The 21,526-nt window shown below is 34.6% G+C and overlaps 1 protein-coding gene and 1 pseudogene across 10 annotated transcripts in view; both read left to right on the plus strand.

Annotated features, from left to right (window-relative positions):
- GPHN (gephyrin) overlaps nt 1-21,526 on the plus strand; it is a gene marked incomplete at both ends in the record, with an annotated part of 546,660 nt that overhangs the window by 161,309 nt on the left and 363,825 nt on the right. The window lies entirely within an intron of this gene.
- LOC308271517 (tubulin polyglutamylase complex subunit 2-like) lies at nt 2,524-3,712 on the plus strand (annotated as a pseudogene). Its single transcript has 2 exons — nt 2,524-2,802; nt 2,849-3,712. The product of its transcript is annotated as a tubulin polyglutamylase complex subunit 2-like (transcript).

Genomic DNA, 21,526 nt, shown 5'->3' on the forward strand with positions numbered 1-21,526 from the left:
ACATATATAACCTATCTAAATTGAAACAACAGGATATAGAAAACCTAAATCATCCAATTATCAGCAAAGAGGTAGAAACAGCAGTACAAAGCCTCTCATCCAGAAAAGGTTCAGGTGGATTCTCAGCTGAATTCTATAAAACCATTACAGATTCATTAAACCCAATACTTGAAGCCGGGCGTGTTGGCGCATGCTTATAATCCCAGCATTCAGGAGGCTGAACCTGTAGGATCATGGTTCGCGGACAGCCTCAGCTACTTAGTGAGGCCCTCTGCAACTTAGTGGGACCCTGTTTCAAAATAAAAAGAATAAAGAAATAGGGCAGGGGATGTAGCTCGGAGGTTGAATGCCCCTGGGTTCCATCCCCACACCTGCAAAAAAAACCAAAACCAAAACAAAACAAAAAACCCCCAGTACTTTAGAATTTATTCTGTGAGGTTAAAAGAAATGAGCTTCCAGGCCCATTATCAATAAAGATCCCTCAAGAAAAGGAAATTATAAGCCAAGATTCTTGATGAATATAGATGTAATAATTCTAAACACAAAACAAATGATAACATTCAAGATCATATTAAGAGAATTGTACTTCATGACTAAGTTGTTTTCATTCCAGGGATGCAAGACTGGGTCAACATACACAAATCAATACATGTCATTTACTAGATAACTAGAACTAAGGACAAATATCACAAGATAATTTCAATAGATGCTGAAAATGCATTTGACAAAAGCCTACACCCATTCATGGTTTTAAAAATGCAGAAAATTTGAATAGAAGACCTCTACATCATTAAGACGATGTAAAATAAACTCAAAACCAACATCATACCTGAAGGGGGAAAAACTGCAGGAATTCTCTAAAGCTCAGCAAAAGTTGTGATTTCTCAGAAGTCATAACACTGCTGGGCATGGTGGCTTGTAATACCCGTGCTTTGCAGGCTGAGACAGGGGCATCGCACGGGTTCGAAGCCAGCCTCAGCTACTTAGTAAGGCTCTCAGCAACTTAGTGAGACCCTGTTTCCAAATAAAATATAAAAAAGGTCTGGGAGTATAGCTTGGAGGTAGAAAGCCTCTGGATTCCACCCCCAGTACCATCAAAAAAAAAAAAAAAGAAGTCATAATACTACATAGTGATAGACCACCTAACAACCAAGTTTTGTGCTTTTCCCATTTCTCAGTTTTGCCTTTCTTTGTCTTTATTTTTATTTTTGGTGGTACTGGGGTTCCTGGAAGCCTTTCTACCTCCGGGCTACACTCCCAGACCTATATTTTTTATTTATTTGGAAACAGGGTCTCTTAAGCCAGCGAGGCTGATTACGAACCTGCGCGATCCTCCAGTCTCCGCCTCCCAAGTGCAGGGATTACAAGCCTGTGCCACCACGCCCGGCGCCTTTCTTTTTAAATCACATTTGATTTTAACTTTTGTTGCTGATTTTATTAAAAATATGATAAATACTTTTAAGTACTGAACTCCAAGGCATTGATATGAAATTTAAGAATATTTTTGTAGGACATGTAGGTGTATGATTTTTGATCATTTAATTGGTCCCTCAAAGTAAAATTTTAAAGTTATTCTGTTAATATTTGTAGACAAAGGAATAGTCTTTTTGACTTCCTTCACTTTTGGTATATATCAGTGTATAAAGAATGAGACAAAGGAAGTGAGCCTGAAAGTGACATTTAATAATTGTAATGGAAAAGTCTCAATGAAATGAAGTTAAGTTCTATATGAACTCCTGTGTGGATATTTTTATTACAGTTTTCTGGCTGTGTGTTGGGAAGACAAAACAAATTTTCTAATCCAAAGTCTGCCTAAGTATGTTTTGCTTATGAGCTTCATAAGAAACACCTGCTAGTGATTCAGCCCCAAAATAGAAAATGAAAAAGAAAAATGTAGAAGATGCCATGTCTTTTTTAGGTGTTTTAAGAGGTTAAAATTTTAAAAACACTATTTTTGAGATTTTGTGGAGAATTAAATTATCTCGATATAGCTGGAAGAAATTATATACTTGTTTCTTATACAACAATTTCAAGTTGACAAACCCTTTTTGTTACCTAGACAGTACCGTAGATGATAATTACCCCAGTATTATTTTTGCCCTCTGAGAGAAATTAAATGTAAGTTGAATTTAGAAGGAAGCCTAGGTTTTAAATTTAACATAACATATTTAAGAAGGAACCCTTGAACTGTTGTTTCTTGGTTATCTAGCTTTTATGCTGTAAATGCCTGGGTATTGTCTATATTTCTCAATGGAGTAAGAAGTAACAGACTCACTACTAGTGAGTCTACATAGGCAAAGCTTGCCTTTTTCCTACTCTTCAGGATATAATATTATAGTGTTCAATCCTTTGGTATGCAATACAAAAATTTATTATCTGTTTAACTTTATATCTGTATTTCAACTTCAGTTAACACTGGTTACTTTTGTAGTCCTAGCATATTTGTGTTTATGAGGTAATGAGAGCCTTAACTCTAGGAGCAAAAGGAAATAACCTTACTAGTTTCCATGGTTTTGATTATGTATGCACACTTGCTACTCAGATTACCCAGAAACAGCGGTGAGGGCTCCCGGGTGCCTTCGGGCCGCGGTGTTCGAAGGGTGGGCAGCTGGAATGAGCACCCCTCAGAACTGCTGCTGCAAGACCAGCCCGGGCCAGCGTCTCCTTCACCTTGCCGTGTTCCCAGGCACCGCGCACAACTCCAGGCATGCATTGAAGCTACCGGCCGCCGTGCCCCCCCGCTGGGCCGGCCCAGCTCAGGCCAGCCAGGCTCCTGGTTCCCACCGCGCAAGGACCTGGGACGTGAGCCACGGAGGACCTGCCGCCCCCACTGCCGCGCTGCTGCAAGCCGCACCAGGAGAAGCTGACCCTGGGCATCACCCGCATCCTGGAATCTTCCCCAGGTGTGACAGAGGTGACCATCCTAGAAAAGGCTCCTCCTGAACTCATATGATTTCGTCATGAGAACAAAAAAATAACTGTATGATGCCTGAGGATATGAACCTGATGACCAGTGGCTTTTACATGACATGGAGTGTGAAGCTAGATAACACATCATTCCATTGGGCATCATGACAATTAACAGCATCTCAAAACTGGCTCAGCTCAACCAGTCTTCCATGTATTCACTTCCTAATGCACCAACTCTGGCAGACCTGAAGGATGATACATATGAAGCCAATGAGGACCAGCCAGAGAAGCCTCACTTTGACTCTCACAATGTGATATTTGAGCTGGATTCATGCAATGGAAATGGGAAGGTTTGCCTTGTCTACAAAAGTGAGAAACCAGCATTAGCCCAAGACACTGAGATCTGGTTCCTAGACAGAGCGTTATACTGGTGGTAAAGTATCTACTTTTACCACCTATTATCACCTGCTCATCACCCACCTGGGCCTGCCCCAGTGGCAATATGCCTTCACCAGCTATGACATTAGCTCACAGGCCAAGCAGTGGTTCAGCATGTATAAACCCATCACCTACAACACACAGACCTGCATAAACCCATCACCTACAACACACAGACCTGCTCATGGAAGAGTCTGACTTCTTTACGAACAAGCTGGATCCCAGCAAAGTATTTAAAAGCAAGAACAAAATCTTAATTCCAAAAAAGAAAGAGCCTATGCAGCCTGCAGTTGCTCAGAAAGGGCCCTCAGGTTCTTCCACCACTAAGCCCTCCGCTGGGTCTGGAAACCCTGTCCAGAAGTGAGCACCTCCACTCACAGCTCTCTACCAGCCCAACAGTGGTGATTTCCATGCACAGATGGCTCCAACCTTAGATTCTGTAACTAACTGAAGGCATCTTCTTGAGGGACAAAAACCCTATGCCTTTTACTCTCACTCAACATTAGCCAGGAGTTGGAAGGGCATACTGATTTATCCCCAAGAATTTTTCACAGTAGTTTATTTTATGCTAGACCATACCTCCAAAAACTGCTTTAGAATTTCTAACATAATTTAAGAGGTCAGATAAATCTATTGAAAGCTTTACTCTTGACACCTATCGGTAAGTCCCTTAGCAGTGATTAGAAACCACTGTTTTTTGACTTATGAAATATTACAAATATACTGTTTAATCAGAAGCCACTGGTCACATGTGACTATTTAAACTTATATGAAAAATTTATATCTTCAGTTGCATTAATTCTTTTCAAGTATTCATGTAGCAAGTAGATTCCATAGTAACCAGTATAGAGATGTGGAATATTTTTATCCCAGGAAGTTCTTTTGGACAACACTGTATCATAATATTTTCATATAGCATTGTATGTTCTTTATATCCTTTGCCATGAACATATGTCACTCTGCTCATTTTTTATTTTGTTTTCTATAAAGCTTGCCCTCATTTGTTTCCTGTGGGGGGGGGGGAGAAACAGACATAGTGAAAGCATGACATTGTTTCTAATGAAATCAAGAGGGGTCATCAGAAGTATTTTCAGAGTTGATTATATTTTTTGGATATTTCATATTGAGAAAATATTTCATAGCATATTTTTTAGAGGAAAGATATTTTCACTATTTCTGGCTTAAATTATTTTGTTTCTTAAAAGACAATAATTTATCTGGGTGTGGTAGTACATACCTGTAATCCCAGTTCTTGGGAGGCCTTGACAGGAGGTTTTTTAAAAACACTATTTATGAACTCAAAAGGCCAGCCGTAGCAATTTAGCCAGACCCTTGGGCATTTATTGAAACTCTGTTTCAAAATGAAATTTAAGGCTGGGAATGGTGATAAATGCCTGTAATCCCTTACCTTTTTTTTTTTTTTCACTATTTGTGTGTGCATGTATATTTGAAATACTACCTGGTAATTTTTGCTTTCAGTTTTGAAAATGTTAGTTTATCCTATAAAGTATGTAGGCTACTAACAAATTTGCCAATTTTTATCTGTAGATATTTTAAATTTGCCTTCAGTTTTGAATATTATTTTCCTGAATATAACATTCTTGTACCACAGGTTAATTTTTTAAAAAAACATTTTGACCATGTCATCTATCCTTCAGCTTTCTAGTCTTCCTAGTTTTTTATTTTTTAAAGTGAGAGATCAGATGTTAATCTTTTTAAAATTCTATTACATATAATTAGTCATTTCTGTTTTTTTATTTTTTTCATTGTCTTTGTCTTCAACAGTTTTACTCTGTTGTGTGTGGGAGGATATCCTTATGTGTATCTATTTAAAGTCCATTGAGCTTTCCAGATATGTAGAACAACTGTAGGAGTTTTGAGCTACTTTTTCTTTTTTTTTTTTTTTTTTTTTTTTTTTTTTTTTTTCGGGTGTGGGGATGGATCCTAGAGGCATTTGACCTCCGAGTTACATCCCCTACTCTATTTTTTATTCTTTTCATTTTGAAACAGGGTCTCACTAATTTGTGTGAACTGTGATCCTCCCGTCTCAGCCCTCTTGAATGCTGGGATTACAAGAGTGCGCTGCCACACCTGGCTTTGAGCTATTTTTTCTTTAAATGATTTTTTCTCCTCTTATTGGCTTCTCTCTGGTATTCCTATTATGCATTTATTGTGTCCAACATTTCTCTGAATTTACATTTTCATTCTGTTTTTTCTCTGCTCTTTGGTTTATACTTACAAAGCTATCTTCAAATTTATAGATTTCTTTATTCCTAATTCCAATCTACTTTTTACTCCTCTAGTTAATTTTTCATTTCATTTTTGTACTTTTTAGCTCCAGAATTTCAGTGTGGTTCCTGTATTATAATTTGTATCTATTGAGCCGGGCATGGTGGTGCACGCTTGTAATCCTCCTGCTTGGGAGGCGGAGACAGGAGATTCGCGCGCAGGTTCGAAGCCAGTCTCCCTGGCTTAAGAGACCCTGTTTCCAAATAAATAAGTCTGGGAGTGTAGCCCAGCGGTTGGTTTCCAGGAAACCCAGTAACACCCCCCCCAAAAAAATTGTATCTATCTATTGCTTTCTATTTAATGAAAAATAGATCATTCTTTCTATAACTTCTTTAGATATTATTTCCTAGTAATGTCTTTGAACATATTTATAATAGGTACATCTTTATTTTCTACATTTGACTTGTAGGACCTTTCATAGGCAGTTTCTGTTGCTTCTTTTTCTATTTTGTTGATCTCACTCTGAATGTTTAAATTTTTTATTGTTATTTATGAAACTGGAACTGAAGCAATTTTATAATTACAGATGCTTTCTATAATTTTCCTCCCCCACCTGAGACTGATTATTATTGTTTCTTAGATTTTGTTAGTGACTTATCCAGACTATTTCACTGAATCTATTTCTCTAGCAGTATGGAGTTTCTAATGTCATTCCTTGGTGGCCATATTCACATTTATCCTGGGATAACTAACTGGGTTTATCTTAATTTTCAATATTATTCTCTGTGTGTTTGTTTTACTGGGATTGAACTTAGTGACATTATTATCTCTGAGCTATATACCTTTTATATATATTTTTTTTACTTTGAAAAAGGGATTTGCTCAGTTGCTGAGGCTAATCTCAAGTAACCTATCCTCCTATCTCATTCTCCCAAGTAATATGATTCCAGGCATTACCACCACTCCCAGCAGTTTCATTCTTTAAGAATAATTGTGCAAATCGGAGAGTTGTGGTGCATACTTTTATCCCAGCGCTTGGGAGACTAAGACAGGAGGATCACACAGGTTCGAAGCCAGCCTCAGCTACTTAGTGAGGCCCTCAGCCACTTAGTGAGATCCTGCTTCCAAATAAAATATAAAATAGGTTGGGGATGAAACCCAGAGGTAGAAGGCCCCTGGGTTCCATCCCCAGTACCACACACAAAAAAGAATAATTGTGCATTAATCAATATGTTTAATATATAAGCCTGCCATCTAGGTATTATACTTTGATATGAATCCCACTTTGCCCAGGTGGAAACCAAAGTGACTTTCAAGATTTCCATTAAGCTCTTGCTTTGTTATTTAAAACAGTTTTTGCCAATAAGATATACCCACATAAGTAAGGCTTCAGTTTGGGAGACAACAATAAAAGGATATAGACACTGTAGAATCTTTTCCTGGTGAGCTTGATGGCATTGGTGACGAGACATAAACTTCCTGAAATAATCCATGCTTTGCATCCAAAGTTTTTTTTCATTGAGTATTGCTCTTGTCCAATTTGTCTCTGAGCTTGATTATCTAGATTTCTTGGTGATTATAAGAGATATCTAGTGTTATTTAATATATTTTCCTGTGGTAAAATAGTTAAGTTGGTGGTATATTCTTGAGCAATATAATTTCTAGTAACTCATATAAAAATCTACTTTTTATTTCATTAAAATAGCTACATCATCCTTCTATGATTAAATTTTGGTGGTTGAATATTTTTCAACTCTTTTATTTTTAGGTTTTTTATCCTTATATGTTAGATATATGTCATGAAAATGACATACAGTTCAATTTGTATTTAATTTAAGATTTTAGTCTGACATTTAACTATAGACCTATAGTTCTTTTACATTTAATTGTGATTATTAACATTTGAAATTAATTTTCTAATTTTTGTTCTGTGTATTGTACCTTTTCCTTGGTTTTTGTTTTCTCTTATATTCATTTGGATTAATCAAGTTTTTACTTCTACTTTCTCCATTCACGGTTTTTTTGGAAGTTTTACAACACTTTTCCAATTCTGTTTGTAGTTATTCTTAAAAGTTTAAAGTCTAAACTTAATCCCAATATGTGAAGAAGTATGAAATTTTAATATTTTTTCCTCTACATAGATCTTAAAAATTTAACAGAAGGCAGGAAAATCTTAGGTCAAGGAAAAAGGGCTTTTTATTAATCACAGCTTACCAAGCCAATGTGAGCTTCATGTTTGTTTCAGTTATTCAGAGACCCACAGGATTCTACCCAGATATCACAAGGATAACATACAGATAGGTCCAATTTATTTTAGGCACTAGAAATTGAACTCAAAGCCATTCTACCTCTAAGCTACATTCCCAGCCCTTTTTATTTTTACTTTTTATTTTGCAGCAGGTTCTCACTAAGTTGCTGAGAGTTTCCCTGAGTTGCTGAGGCTGGACTTGAACCTATGATCCTCCTGTCTCATCCTCCTTAGTATTGAGATTACAGGTGTGTACTGCCATGCCCAGCTCCTTTTTATTTTTTATTTTGAGACATGATCTCACTATATTGTCCAGTCTGGTCTCAAATTGTTAGCCTCCTGCCTCATCCTCCCAAATATCCAGGCTAATAACAGTATGCCACTTCTCAAAGCCAGGATAAAGTACTTTTAAGTAATTATTTCACTTCTTGTTTTTATTGTTGCCATTACAAAAATCAGCTTTTACGGTATTTTTGCTGATTCTTGCCTTGTACAGTTTCTTTATTGTGCATTTGTAATTTTGTATTATGAGTCAGATCTGCTTTATTTTACTCTTGGAATCTTGAGGTTATAAGGTTAATGATATATTCATTCAGACATTTGCTTTGTTTATGTCTTTGACTTTGAATTGTTTCCATACAAATATGTACTCTAAATTTGTATCAAGCTTGGGATGTAGTTACTGTTTCTTTGAGGTTTTTTTAACCACAAAGATAACAGTTCTGTTTTTCTTTTTACCAAAACCCTTCAAAATTACTGAAAACCTTTAAAAATTATATTTTTTCTGACAAGATGTGAGAGGTGCCCAGTGTTTGATCCCTTATATCATAAAATCTAAAGCTGTAGTTTCCTGACATAATCAAATTACCCTTTGGGAAGCTTGAACTTTAAAGGTGATTAACTCTTCTGGTTTCTATTCTCTTATGTCTTTGCATTTGTATTTCTTTTAATTTCTTGAAATCTCAGCAATTTCATTAAATAATATTTCTTATTTTTATGTATTTTACATTCAAGTGATTTCTAGATATCTTGTTAATATATATTAAATTTTCTCGAATGTTACTTTCATAATTTAAACATAATGTTTTAGAGGAATGTAGAAATGATCAGTCTCAGATGCTTTAGCAAAGTTAAAAGAGAAAAGACTGAAAAGTGCTTGATACAGTTGATAACCCAAATATTTGGTAAACATAGGGAGATGAATTATAGTAAAACAGTTGAGAAATAAATCTGTTGATGAAGAAACGTATAAGAGATGCTAGTGTAGTCAGCATTGCATTTACTAGAACTGAATTTTTTAGTGTATATTTTTTAGGAATAAAAATGTGGCCCAAACTTTATATTTCCATTGTAGAAAAAATTACTGCTTTTGTGAATTTTGCACTACTTCTTATATAAGAGAACATAATTTCACACTTGTCATCTCTGTTGTTCAAGAAAGCTTTTCTCTTTTCAATGATAGGTTATTTTTAAGCTGTCTCCCTCAAGATGGAAATACATAGTAAATTACTTTGAGGTACTTTGTCAAGTCTTAGTTCTAAAACTGACATCAAGCCTTTGAGTCGGAACTCTGGGAAGAACTCTGCTCTGCTCTAAAATTTCTAGTTTTCCAGTCAAATTTTTTCCAGAGTTCTTTTCTGGGAACCCACTTTTATAGTGTTATTCTAAATTATTATTTTTTTCCAGAAAATATGTGAAACACATGCTGCAAATTCCCAAAAATCTCATGATAATAAAAGAAAAATACTGTAAATGTGCAAATAATCTAAATTTAGCTATTTTAGATTAAATCCATCATCAAAAATATTAATTAAAGTGATGTTTTTTTCTAAGATATTTGGAATGGCATCTGTTTTCTGAAAGAAAAGAGTTTGATTCAGAACTTTCTACCTTTTCAGTTGTCTTACCATTATATAAAATGCAGTCCTCTGAGAATGCCAATTTTATTTCCTTTATAATTTTCTTATACTTTTATTGGTATGTTGCAATTTTGCATCATAGTGAGATTCAAAGTGATAACAAACTGATATGCATATGTCACTTAGTATATTTCCCTCTCCATCCTACCCCACTTCATACTCTTCTGTTCCTGTATCTAATTGTCACATATGAGAAAAATATAATACCCTTGACTTTCAAAAATTGACTGATCTCACTTAGGATAATAATTGCTAGCTCATTGATTTTCCTGCAAATAACATATTTTCTTTTTATGGCCGATTAAAACTTCAGCATGTATATATACTACATTTTCTTTATCCATTCATCTGTTGACAGACATCCACATTCATTACACAGTGGCTATTGTTAATTGTTTTTATTATTACCAATAAAGATACGAATGCATATATCACTGTAGTATTCTGAGTTTAATTTTTTCTCTTTTTTTGTGGTATTGGGTATTTAACCCTGAGGCATTCTACTTCTTCATTACATCCCCAGCTTATTTTACTTTTTATTTTTATTCTCATTTATTATTATTATTATTATTATTATTATTATTATTATTATTATTATCAGTACTGGGATGGAACCCAGGGGCATTTTACCTTCCAGCTACATCTCCAGCCCTATTTTTTAGTCTTTTTATTTTTAGAAACAGGGTCTCACTGAGTTGCTAAGGGCCTCACTAAGTAGCTGAGGCTGTTTGCGAACTGTTGGCCTCCCAGATGCTTGGATTAAAAGCATGTGCCACCATGTTCAGCTTATTTTTTATTTTGACACAGGGTTTTACTAAGCTGTTGAGGGTCTTGCAACATTTATGAGGCATACCTTGAACCTGTGATCCTTCTGTCCCAGCCTCCCAAGTACAGAGATTTATAGGTATGTACCATTATACCCAGGTTGGCTTTAATTTTTTTTTTTTTTTTTTTTGTGGTACTGGGGTTCCTGGAAGCCCTTCTACCTCTGGGCTACACTCCCAGACCCATTTTTTACATTTTTATTTGGAAACAGAGTCTCCTAAGCCAGCACGTGCAGCTGGCTTCGAACCTGCGCGATCCTCCTGTCTCTGCCTCCCAAGCGCGGGGATTACAAGCGTGCGCCACCACGCCCGGCCCTTTTTTTTTTTTTTTTTTGGTGGTACCGGGGTTCCTGGAAGCCCTTCTTCCTCCGGGCTACACTCCCAGACCTATTTTATATTTTTGAAACAGGGTCTCTTACACCAGCACGGCTGGCTTCAAACCTGCGCGATCCTCCTGTCTCCGCCTCCCAAGCGCGGGGATTACAAGCGTGCGCCACCACGCCTGGCTAATTTTTTTTTGAATGATACTGAAAAGTGGTAAATCTAGATAACATGGTGGTTCATTCTCAGTCCTTTTGAAGGACCTCCTTAATGATCGCTGTAGGAGTTGTACTAATTTATAATCTGATTAACAGTGTATAAGTATACCTTTTCCCCCACATCACTGCCAATATTTATTGCTATTTGTATTCTTGATGATTGCCATTCTAACTGAAGTTTGATGTAATCTCAGTGTAGTCTTTATTTTCATTTCCCTAATTACTAATGAAGTTGAACATTTTTTTCATTTATTTATTGTTGATTTGCAATTCTTTTGAGAAGTGTCTATTAAGTTAAATTGTTCTTTTTTTTTTTTTTTTTTTTTTTTTGCGAGTCTGGGGATGGAATCCAGGGGCATTCAGCCTCTGAGCTACAACCCCTGCCCTAGTTTTTATTCTTTAATTTGAAACAGGGTTTAACTAAGTTGTGGAGGTCCTCACTATGTAGCTGAGACTGTCCACAAATCACGATCCTCTGGTCTTAGCCTCCTGATTACTGGGATTACAAGTGTGCGCCACCACACCCGGCTTTAAATTGTTTATTTTTTTATTGGATCATTTGTTTTTTCAGGAGAGAGAGAGAGAGAGAGAGAGAGAGAAAGTGTGTGTGTGTGTGTGTGTGTGTGTGTGTGTGTGTTACTAGGGATTGAACTCAGGAGTATTCTACCTCCAAATTAAATCCCCGACCTTGTTTTTTATTTTAATTTTGAAATAGTGTCTCACTAGGTTGTCAAGAGCCTCACTACTTGCTGAGGCTGTTGTCAAACCTGCAATCCATCTGACTGAGCCTCCCAAGTACTGAGATGCCCAGCCAGTGTTAAGTTTTTGAGTGTATTCTTTATATATTCTAGATATTAGAGTTCTATCAGTAGTAGCAGGCAGAGTAGTAGCTTCTGTAGGCTTTCTTTTCAAACTCTTGTTTTCTTTGCTGCAAAGAAGCTTTTTAATTAGATGCCTTTCCATTTTTTTGATTCTCTCTTTTATTTCCTAAACTTTGGAGGCCATATTGAGGAAGTCTGTATTAGTGCCTTATGTCAGAGAATTGGTCCTTTTTTTTTCCTCCTAGTAATTGCCAAGTTTTTGGTCTAATTTATAGACCAAGTTTTGGTCTATAAATTAGACCAAAAACTTTGGTCTATAAATTAGACCAAAAACTTTGATTCATTTTGAGTTGATTTTTATGTAAGTTGAAGGATAGGGGTCTAGTTTCATTGTCTTATATCTGGTTATTGAGTTTTTCTAACACCATTTGTTGAAAAAGCTACCTTTATTCAACATATCTTTTTGGCAGTATTGTAAAAATTAAACTAGCTATAATTGGCGTTTTGTCTCCCTATCATCTATTTCAGTGGTCTATGTATCTGTTTTTGTGCCAATACCATTGTTGATGTTTCTGTTGTTTTTTATTAAAACTCTTTAGTATAATATGAAATCAGGTATGGTGATGCCTTCAGCATCTTTTTTTTTTTTTTTTTTTGGTACTGGGGATGGAACCCAAGGGCATTCTACCTCTAGCTACACCCCCACCCCAGCCCTATTTCTTATTCTTTCTTTTCTTTCTTTTTTTTTTTTTTGTGGTATTGGGGTTCCTGGAAGCCCTTCTACCTCTGGACTACACTCCCAGACCTATTTTTTATACTTTTTATTTGGAAACAGGGTCTCTTAAGCCAGCATGGCTGGATTTGAACCTGCTCCATCCGCCTGTCTCCCCCTCCCAAGCGCGGGAATTACAAGCGTGCGCCACCACGCCCGGCCTTATTCTTTATTTTCAAACAGTGTCTCACTGAGTTGCAGAGGACCTCACTAAGTAGCTGAGGCTGACTGTGAATCGCGATCCTCCTGTCTGAGCCTCCGGAATGCTGGGATTTACAAGTGTGCGCCACCATGCCTGGCTTCAGCATGGTTCTTGTTCAAAATTGATTTAGCTATTTTGGGATTTTTTTTCTTTATGATTCCCCCAGCCCTCCAGCTCTGTAAAGAATGACATTGGTATTTTGGTAGGATTGCAATGAATCTTTAGCTCCCTTTTGGTAGTATAGCTATTTTGATGATATTTATTTTGCCTATCCCAGAATATGTGAGGTCTTGAATGTTTATATATATTACAAGTACACTAGTGTGCAAGGGGACCATTAAAAAAAAATACCACAGACTTGATGGCTTAAACAAAATAAATATATTCTCTCTATCCAACACTTTACACAATGAAGGAGAAACTCCAGTGGAGCGAGAGATGTGGTCTAGAGGAGGGAAAATTAATGAAATAAAGACTTCCATTGATGTTATATACATATGTGAAATTACCAGTACCAATCTTAAATCAGGTATGGGGAAAGGGAAATAGTTAAGGGAGTAAGCTGCAGGGTAGAGCTTACCAAGTGCTGTGTTCCTGCATGTCACTATTACTCTAAACTAAACATTATATGAGACTACATTGTACAAATAAAAGTATATTAAACATAAAATGAATACAGATAACAAAAAATAAAGAAATTACTTGTAATTAAAAATAAAATAGATGTGCATGGTGGCACATACTTGTAATCCCAGTACTTGGAAGGTTCAGACAGGAGGATCATGGATTTGAGAATACCCTCAGTAATTTAGTGAGGCCCTAAGCAATCTAGTAAGACTCTGTTTCCAAATAAGAAATAAAATTGGTCTGAGGGTATAGCTCAATAGTAGAATGCCTTTGGGTTCAATTCTCAATACCTAAATAAATAAATAAATAAATAGGCAAAATAATTTTCAGTGCTCTGTCAAAGATGATATATACTGGGAATTTTTCCTTCATCAATATGCAATAGTAACCAAAAGTTAAGACATTAAGTTCATAGAAAACAAAACTAAACAATCATTAACAAAAGTTACAACATCAAAAGATAAAATAAAATTGAAATAGCACTCTTTTTCCTGCATGTTTGAAAATAAAATAAAATCAGTAATCATTTCAGGGAGTTCATAAACTTCCCAAAATTTTAGGCACAATACGTTTATGTATTCATTTTTATTTTCCTGGGGAAACAGTCCATTGTTTTCCTTTGATTTCCATGGAGTTTTGTGGTTCCAATTAGATTAAGAATTACTGAAAGAAATAAAAATGTATATTTATTATACCTAATCCTTTTATAGTCTTGGGTGGTTTATGTTGTCCAACTGCACACTATAATACATGCTATCTTTATTTTTTTGTTTTGTTTTTTGAAACACATCACTGTCATGTGCTCTGGCTATAGTTTATTAATTAAAATGGCAAAATTGGAGACCATGATAAGGCACTAAAATGCATCAACTACCTGCTAGGAATTAGGCAGGTTCTTTATGTCTGGTTTCTGATGAAATATTCAATAATTTTGTAGCACATCATGAGTAACTTGAGATTCAGAGAAATTAAATAGTGATAGTCCCAGCATTCCAAACTATACCAATAGAATAAACCCTAAATTGTCTTTTCTCCTCAATTCACCCTGGAGAGAGATCAGAAGGCAAGTGAGGAAAATAGGTAGCCATCTTTATTTCATTTTACTTTTTGTGATACTGGGGATTGAACCCAGGGGAATTCTATCTCTGAACACCTCTATCCTTTTTTTAGTTTGGAAACTGGTCTAAGTTAACATGCACTGGGTTTGGAACTGGGATCCTCTCATCTCAAGTTTTTAAATGCTGGGATTACAAGCATGTACCAATATGTCCATCACTATCTAGTATCTGTATATAGGTTTGGCTGCACAGAATTACCATTTTAATACTTATGTTAGCATTGAGTCACATAAACATTATAAATTTAGGTCTTTCTCATCTCTCAGTTCTACAAAGATAAAGACCTTGTAGTAGTTACATGGAACAAAAACTTCATAACTTTATTATAAAACATGAGTTATATCATTATAATAATTGGAAACAAAATATTAGTAAGGTAGTAGCAGTGAATTGAACCTTGTATATAGTACTTGTTTGAATTACAATGGTGTATTTGTTATGGTTGTTCTTAGTAGCCAGTAAGACTCCAACATTATAGCTCATGACCCCATTACCCTTAACAATTTGCTGAACATATTAGAGAATCTTTGTATGAGTTTTATCTATTGATATTGAATATATTAAATTATTCACACTGTCAATAAAACCCATTTTATATTAACGTAAGCAAGATAATTTAATGAAAAACTGCTATACTCTAAGCCCCGTATTCAAATAGTGTCAGTAATAAACTTTTGTGTTATGTATTAACACAAAAAAGGCCATTTAGTGAAAAATAGCTTTACATACTAAGACCTCAAAAACTGTAAAAATACATGCATTATTTTACATTTTGCAAATATGTATTATCTGAGTGAATAACTACATTGTCAAATATATTTTTGTTAAAATTTGTGAGGAAAATCATATCTGAAGCAACTGTATAGTTTAGGACAAAGTATTATAAATTTTTTCTACTATGAGTATTAATTCTACTATGTCAAAACTAAGACAATTATAAAAAATTTTATAAGAAAATTGTATAATGTGAAGCTATATCAAAGATCATATTATAATCTCTTAGATTAAGATCAGTTGGACTACTCATAAAATAATCTTGAAGAATAAAGTTGGATATACTACTCAACTTGAAGTCTTACTATAAAGCCACAGAGGCATCAGGATAGAATGTCATTAGCAAAAGAACAGGTAAAAAGATTAAGCCAGGCAGGCTTGGAGGCACATACTTTGGGAGGTTAGGACCTGAGGATAAGGGTTCCCAGATAGCCTCAGCTACTTATTGCCCTTCAAAACTCAGTGAGACCCTGTTTCAGAAATTTAAAAAAAAAAAAGACTAAAAAATAGGGCTGGGGGCATAGCTTGAAGGTACAGTGCCTGTGTTCCACCCTCAGTACCACCAATAACTAACTAAGTAACTAACTAAATAAATTATTTACACAAAATAGGAACTCAGAAATAGACTGACATCAGTATAGTTGCTGTGCTTAAATATTTATGCCCTCTGCCTCCAAAGTTCATATATTGAAGCCTAATCCCCAATGTGAGAGTATTTGGAGGTGAGGCTTTTGGGAAGTGATTGCTAATAGTATTAGTGTTTCTATAAAAGAGATCTGAGAAGTCCTTTGCCCTTTCAACCATGTGAAGTTAGAGCTAGAATAGCCATCTGTTAACTAAGTGGTAGGGTCTCCCCAGGCACTGCATCTGTAGGACTTTGATTTTGGATTCCCTGTCCTCAAGGAGTGTGAGAATTTTTAGTTTTTTATAGGTTACATAGTTTATTGTATTTTATTATAACCACCCCCATACAGGCTGAGATTGTAGGAAACTGATTGTTAACTAAAAAGCAAAGAAAATAAAGTAGAACAAATATACTGTTCTAGGATGTATGTGTCTAGAACTTTTATCAGTTTTTATTTTTTGTAGTTTTTCCAATATTGGAAGAAAAAGTTTCAAAATAGTTCTTAATGTAACCCTGGGTTTTCATACTGTCTGTGGTGCTATCTCCTTTATCTCTTATTAAATAAATTTGGCTTCTGTCTCTCCATCATTTGATTAAGTTGGCTAAGGATTTATCAATCATGTTTATCTTTTTTTTAAAAAAACAGCTTTTTTATTGATTCTTTGTATTTTTGATCTTTTATTATTTTCACCTCTGATTTTAACTCTTCTAGTGGCTTTTGGTTTAGTTTGTTCATCATGAAATTGTTTATTTGGAATTATTAGATATATTTTTAGTGTTTGTTCTTCATGTTATAAATCTTTCTCTTAAAACTATCTTGATAGTTTCCCAGATATTTTGTTGTGCCTCTATTTTTATTTGATTTGAGTAATTTTAAATTTTTTTCTCTCATTTCTTCTGTGATCCAGTCCTCATTCAGAATTATATCATTTAATCTCCATATATTTTATGTAATTCTTTTCATCTTCTTGTTATTGATTTCTCCTTTCAATCCATTTTGATCTAAATAGATGAAAGAAATTGTTTTGATTTTTTTCCTGCATTTTTTAATACTTGCTTTGTGGCCTAGAATATGGGGTGTTTTAGAAAAATTTTAAGCTGCTGAGAAGTTAGTATGAAATATATTTTCCATATATTTATACTTTCACCCTAATTAACTTTGCCTATAAGTTGAATTTTTAATAAGCAACATATAGTTGGATTTTCCAGTGTATGACTTTTAATTGAAGAATTGAGAATATTTATATTTATTGCTATTATAAAGATGGTGATTATTTCATGCCATATTCAATTATATCTTCTGTTTGATTCACTTTGAGTTCTCCTTTATTTAGTTATTGTAATGGAATTCATCCCTTTTCAGATTTTCTTTTTTATCATTCTTATTGTGTTACTTAATTGTATTCTCTAGTGCTGGCTTATCAGACATGAATGTTTTTAATTTCTGCTTATCTTGGAATATTTTTATTTCTCTGTACATTTTGAAAAATAGCTTTGCTGGATGTAGCAATCTTGTTTGTAATTTTTTTTTTTCAGGGCCCGAAATGCATCATTGAAAGCACTACTGGCTTTTAGAGTTTGAGATGAGAAATCTGGAGTAAATTTTATTAATTTGCGTGTGTGTGTGTGTGTGTGTGTGTGTGTGTGTGTGTGACTTAGTTATTTTCTCTTGATACTTTTAATATTCTTTACCTGTGTATTAGTCATTTTGGTTATGATATAGAATGGAGAGGAGCTTCTTCATCATCATCTTTTTCTTTTTTATCTTGTCTATTTGGATTTCTGATTATCTCCTGTATGAGAATGTCTGTTTCATTTTTCAAGTTTGGCAAATTCTTTGATAATATGCCTCTGAAAAGGTTATTTATGCCTTTGGTTGTACCTGCAGACTGCCTGCAATGCTAACACTTCTTAGGCTTGATCTTTTGTTGTTTGCCCAGATTTCTTGAATGATCTTTTTTATATAATTGAGTTCTTCAAGTCTAAAATGCACTATCTCCTAAGACTCAGATTATTTTTTTCATGTGGTTCTGTTGGTAATACTTTGTTTTTTTTTTCCATTGCCTTTCATTTCACTTAGGATATATTTAGTTCTTTTATAGAGTTTCAGATTTATTATTTGTACCCTATATCCTCTAATTTCATTTCTTAGATTGTTTTTGCATGTATATTTATATCATTTTGAACCTTACCATGATATGTAATTACAGCATGCTGATAAAACTGTATTTAAAAATGGATTTGAGCTTCTTACCACATTGAAAACATTCGGACAGAATTACATCACATTCAATCTGTGTTCACATAGTCTAGCAAAGTTTCTTATACTTAGTAATTAGCTTAATAAACTCAGTTATCCAACTTGTAGGCTCCTCCCACCACTTGAAAGATGTGTATCAAAAAGATATGCAAAGTTTTCCAATTACAGAATTTATCTCATTTTGTTCAGTCAGGAGAAGCTAAGGAGAGAGCATTTGAGTTAATCAATATCCACAAATAAGATGAATTTCAGAAACAAAGGTATGGGTTTGAGAAGAGAATAGGAATTGTTTAGGAAACAATGAATGTCCAAATCATTATGTATGTACAAAAGTAATGAGAATCTATACTGGAAGGAGACACTTGAATGACAAAGATCAAAATTTATGTGCAGGAAAGGCATACTTGGAGTTGCCCTTATAAGGATGTCCTTAACTGACATTAGTCTGCATAAAATAGACTGGATCCAGAAAACCACAGAGATATAAATAATTGTATATACTTTACATCCTATTTACATAAATCACTGCATGCCCAGTTATTTATGTTTCAAATATTAATTAATGACTTTATATTAGTTTGCTGAAACATTAGAATTGCTTTATGAATACAAATAGGATAAATTGATTCCAATCATCAATCATTTAGTAATTTTCCCTCTTTGTTTATAAACCTCAGAATGTTCCAGCATTTGGAATCTGAAAAATCTCTTTTCTAAAACATGGTACATAATATATGTGAGTCTAATTTTAGACTCTACTTTGTCACATTTCAAAATGATATGCTTTTTATGTGTATATAAATATAACACTATTTATGTAGAGCTTCTTTATATGGCAACTGACCAATATTATTTCTCTCTATATTTACTTTTGCAACTACTTAATTGTTGATAGGCAGCTTAATAAGCTCTATTAGCTGTGATAGTCAGTTTTCTATCACAGTATCAAAATCCCTAAGTCAATCAACTTATTTATTTTGTTGTGATGGGGCTCAAATCCAGAGGCATTTTACCACCACACTACTGTCCCAGACTTTTAATTTTTTATTCTAAAATAGTGTCTTGCTAATTTGTAGAGGTGGGTCTTGAATCTGTGATCCTCCTGTCAGCCTCCCAAGTAAAGTTGTTTACAGGCATGTGCCATCATGCCCATACATAGCAAGTTAGTTTAATGAAGAAAAAGGTTATTTTGGCTGATGATTTTTTAGTGTGATGTTTTTTGATCCTGTGTGCCTTGTGCCTGAGGCAGTATAGCATATCATGTGGTAGAGAAAACCTGTTCACCTTCCAATGGCTGGATAGCAGAACACACACACACACACACACACACACACACACACACACACACACACACACACAGAATGAAAGAGAGAAAGAGAGAGAAGTGGGCTTTATTTACATTTTTTTCTGCTTACAATTAACCACTTTTTCCAACACCATTTGTTGAACAGGCTACCTTTTTTCCAGTGTATTTTTTTGGCCCCTTTGCCAAAAAAGCAATTGGCCATAGTGTGCAGATTTATCTTTGAGTCTTCTATTGTGCTTCATTGGTCTATGTGTCTATTTTTGTGCCAGTATCATGCTTTTTTTTTTTTTTTTTTTTTTTTACTATGGCTTTGAGGTTTAGTTTGAAGTGAGGTATTGTGATAACTCTTGCATGGTTCTTGTTGCTGAGAACTACTTTGGCTATTTTGATATTTTTGTTGTTCCCAATGAATTTAAGGACTGATTTTCCTATGTCTGTGAAGAATGACCTTGGTACTTAACTGGGTATTGTGTTGAATCTGTAGATCACTTTTGGAAGAATGGCCATATTGATTATATTTATTCTGCCTATCCAAAAACATGGAAGATCATTCCATCTCCTAAGGTCTTCTTCAATTACTTTCTTCAATTTTTTATAATTTTCTTTTTAGAGGTTCTTTTACCTCCTTGGTTAGGTTTATTTCTTGGTATTTTAATTTTTTGTGGGAGATCCTTAGTGGAAGTATTTTCTGGATTTTTTTTCCAGTGGATTTATGGTTGGCATACAGGAAAGGTCCTCATTTTTTTAAGATTGATTTTGTATCCAGACACTTTGCTGAATTTGTTGATAAGTCCTATAAGCCTTTTGGTTGAGTTTGTTGGATCTTCTTAGTATCATGTCATCTGCAAATAGTGATAGTTTTAGTTCTTCTTTTTCTATTTATACTCCTTTGATTTCCCTTTCTTTCCTTTTGCTCTGCCTGGAGTCTCATGTACTATATAGAAAAGAAGTGATAAATGACATCCTTGTCTTGTCTTGTTCCTGTTTTTAAGGGGAATTCTTGCAGTTTTTCCCCATTTAATATGTTGGCTCTGGACATATTGCATATTGCTTTTATGATGTTGATATATGTTCCTTCTACTGTGATTCTCTGAAAAGCTTTTAGCATAAATGGGTATTGGATTTCGTTGAATGTCTTTTCAGCATCTATTGAAATGATCATGTGATGTATATGATGTACATTCATAAACATATCAAGTCAATCAGTAAGTCAAACATGAGAAGGAGGAAAGGGGAAGAGAGTAGGGTGGGAACTGGGGAAGGGATAAATGAGGAGCTCAGAGTCTTTTAAGGGCATACTCCCTAGGACTCAAATTTTTTCGACTATGGCCCACCTCCTAAAGTTCTATCCCCTTCCTCCCATTAGTGTCATGAGTTGGTCACCAGACCTTTAACCCTTAGATCATTTGAGGACATTTAAGATCCAAATTGTAGCAACATCTATGAGGGGAATGAATGATTTATGACTCAGTAGAACTTGGGAAATACCTGACATAAGAAGCAGTATAATACAAAAGTTATGAACTTTTATTTGAGTTGAACTACCTGAATTTAAATTATTGGTTTTTTTCTAAGTAATGTTCCTTGACCAGTGTGCTTCAGTTGCGATATGAGAATAATATTTATATATACTTCCCATGATTTTTATGAAGCCTAGAAAGGTAATACAAGTTATCTTAGGATGGCGTCAAGGAAGTAGAAAGCATTCAAGAGTTGTTAGCTATCAATTTTTTAAATTTTAATTATTTATTTAACCTAGGTAAACACCATATATTCTTTGCTAAAATATTATTCAAATTTCATTTTTCAAATTTTACTACATAAATGTTAAAAGTTTATTAAAAATTTGTATTCCTTGGTCATAGCTAATTGAGTCATTTATTAGAATAGCAAAATTGACATTTTTAAGAAGCA

Source organism: Muscardinus avellanarius (genome assembly GCF_963383645.1).
Source record: "Muscardinus avellanarius genome assembly, chromosome: 12".
In the NCBI taxonomy this organism is placed as follows: domain Eukaryota; kingdom Metazoa; phylum Chordata; class Mammalia; order Rodentia; family Gliridae; genus Muscardinus; species Muscardinus avellanarius.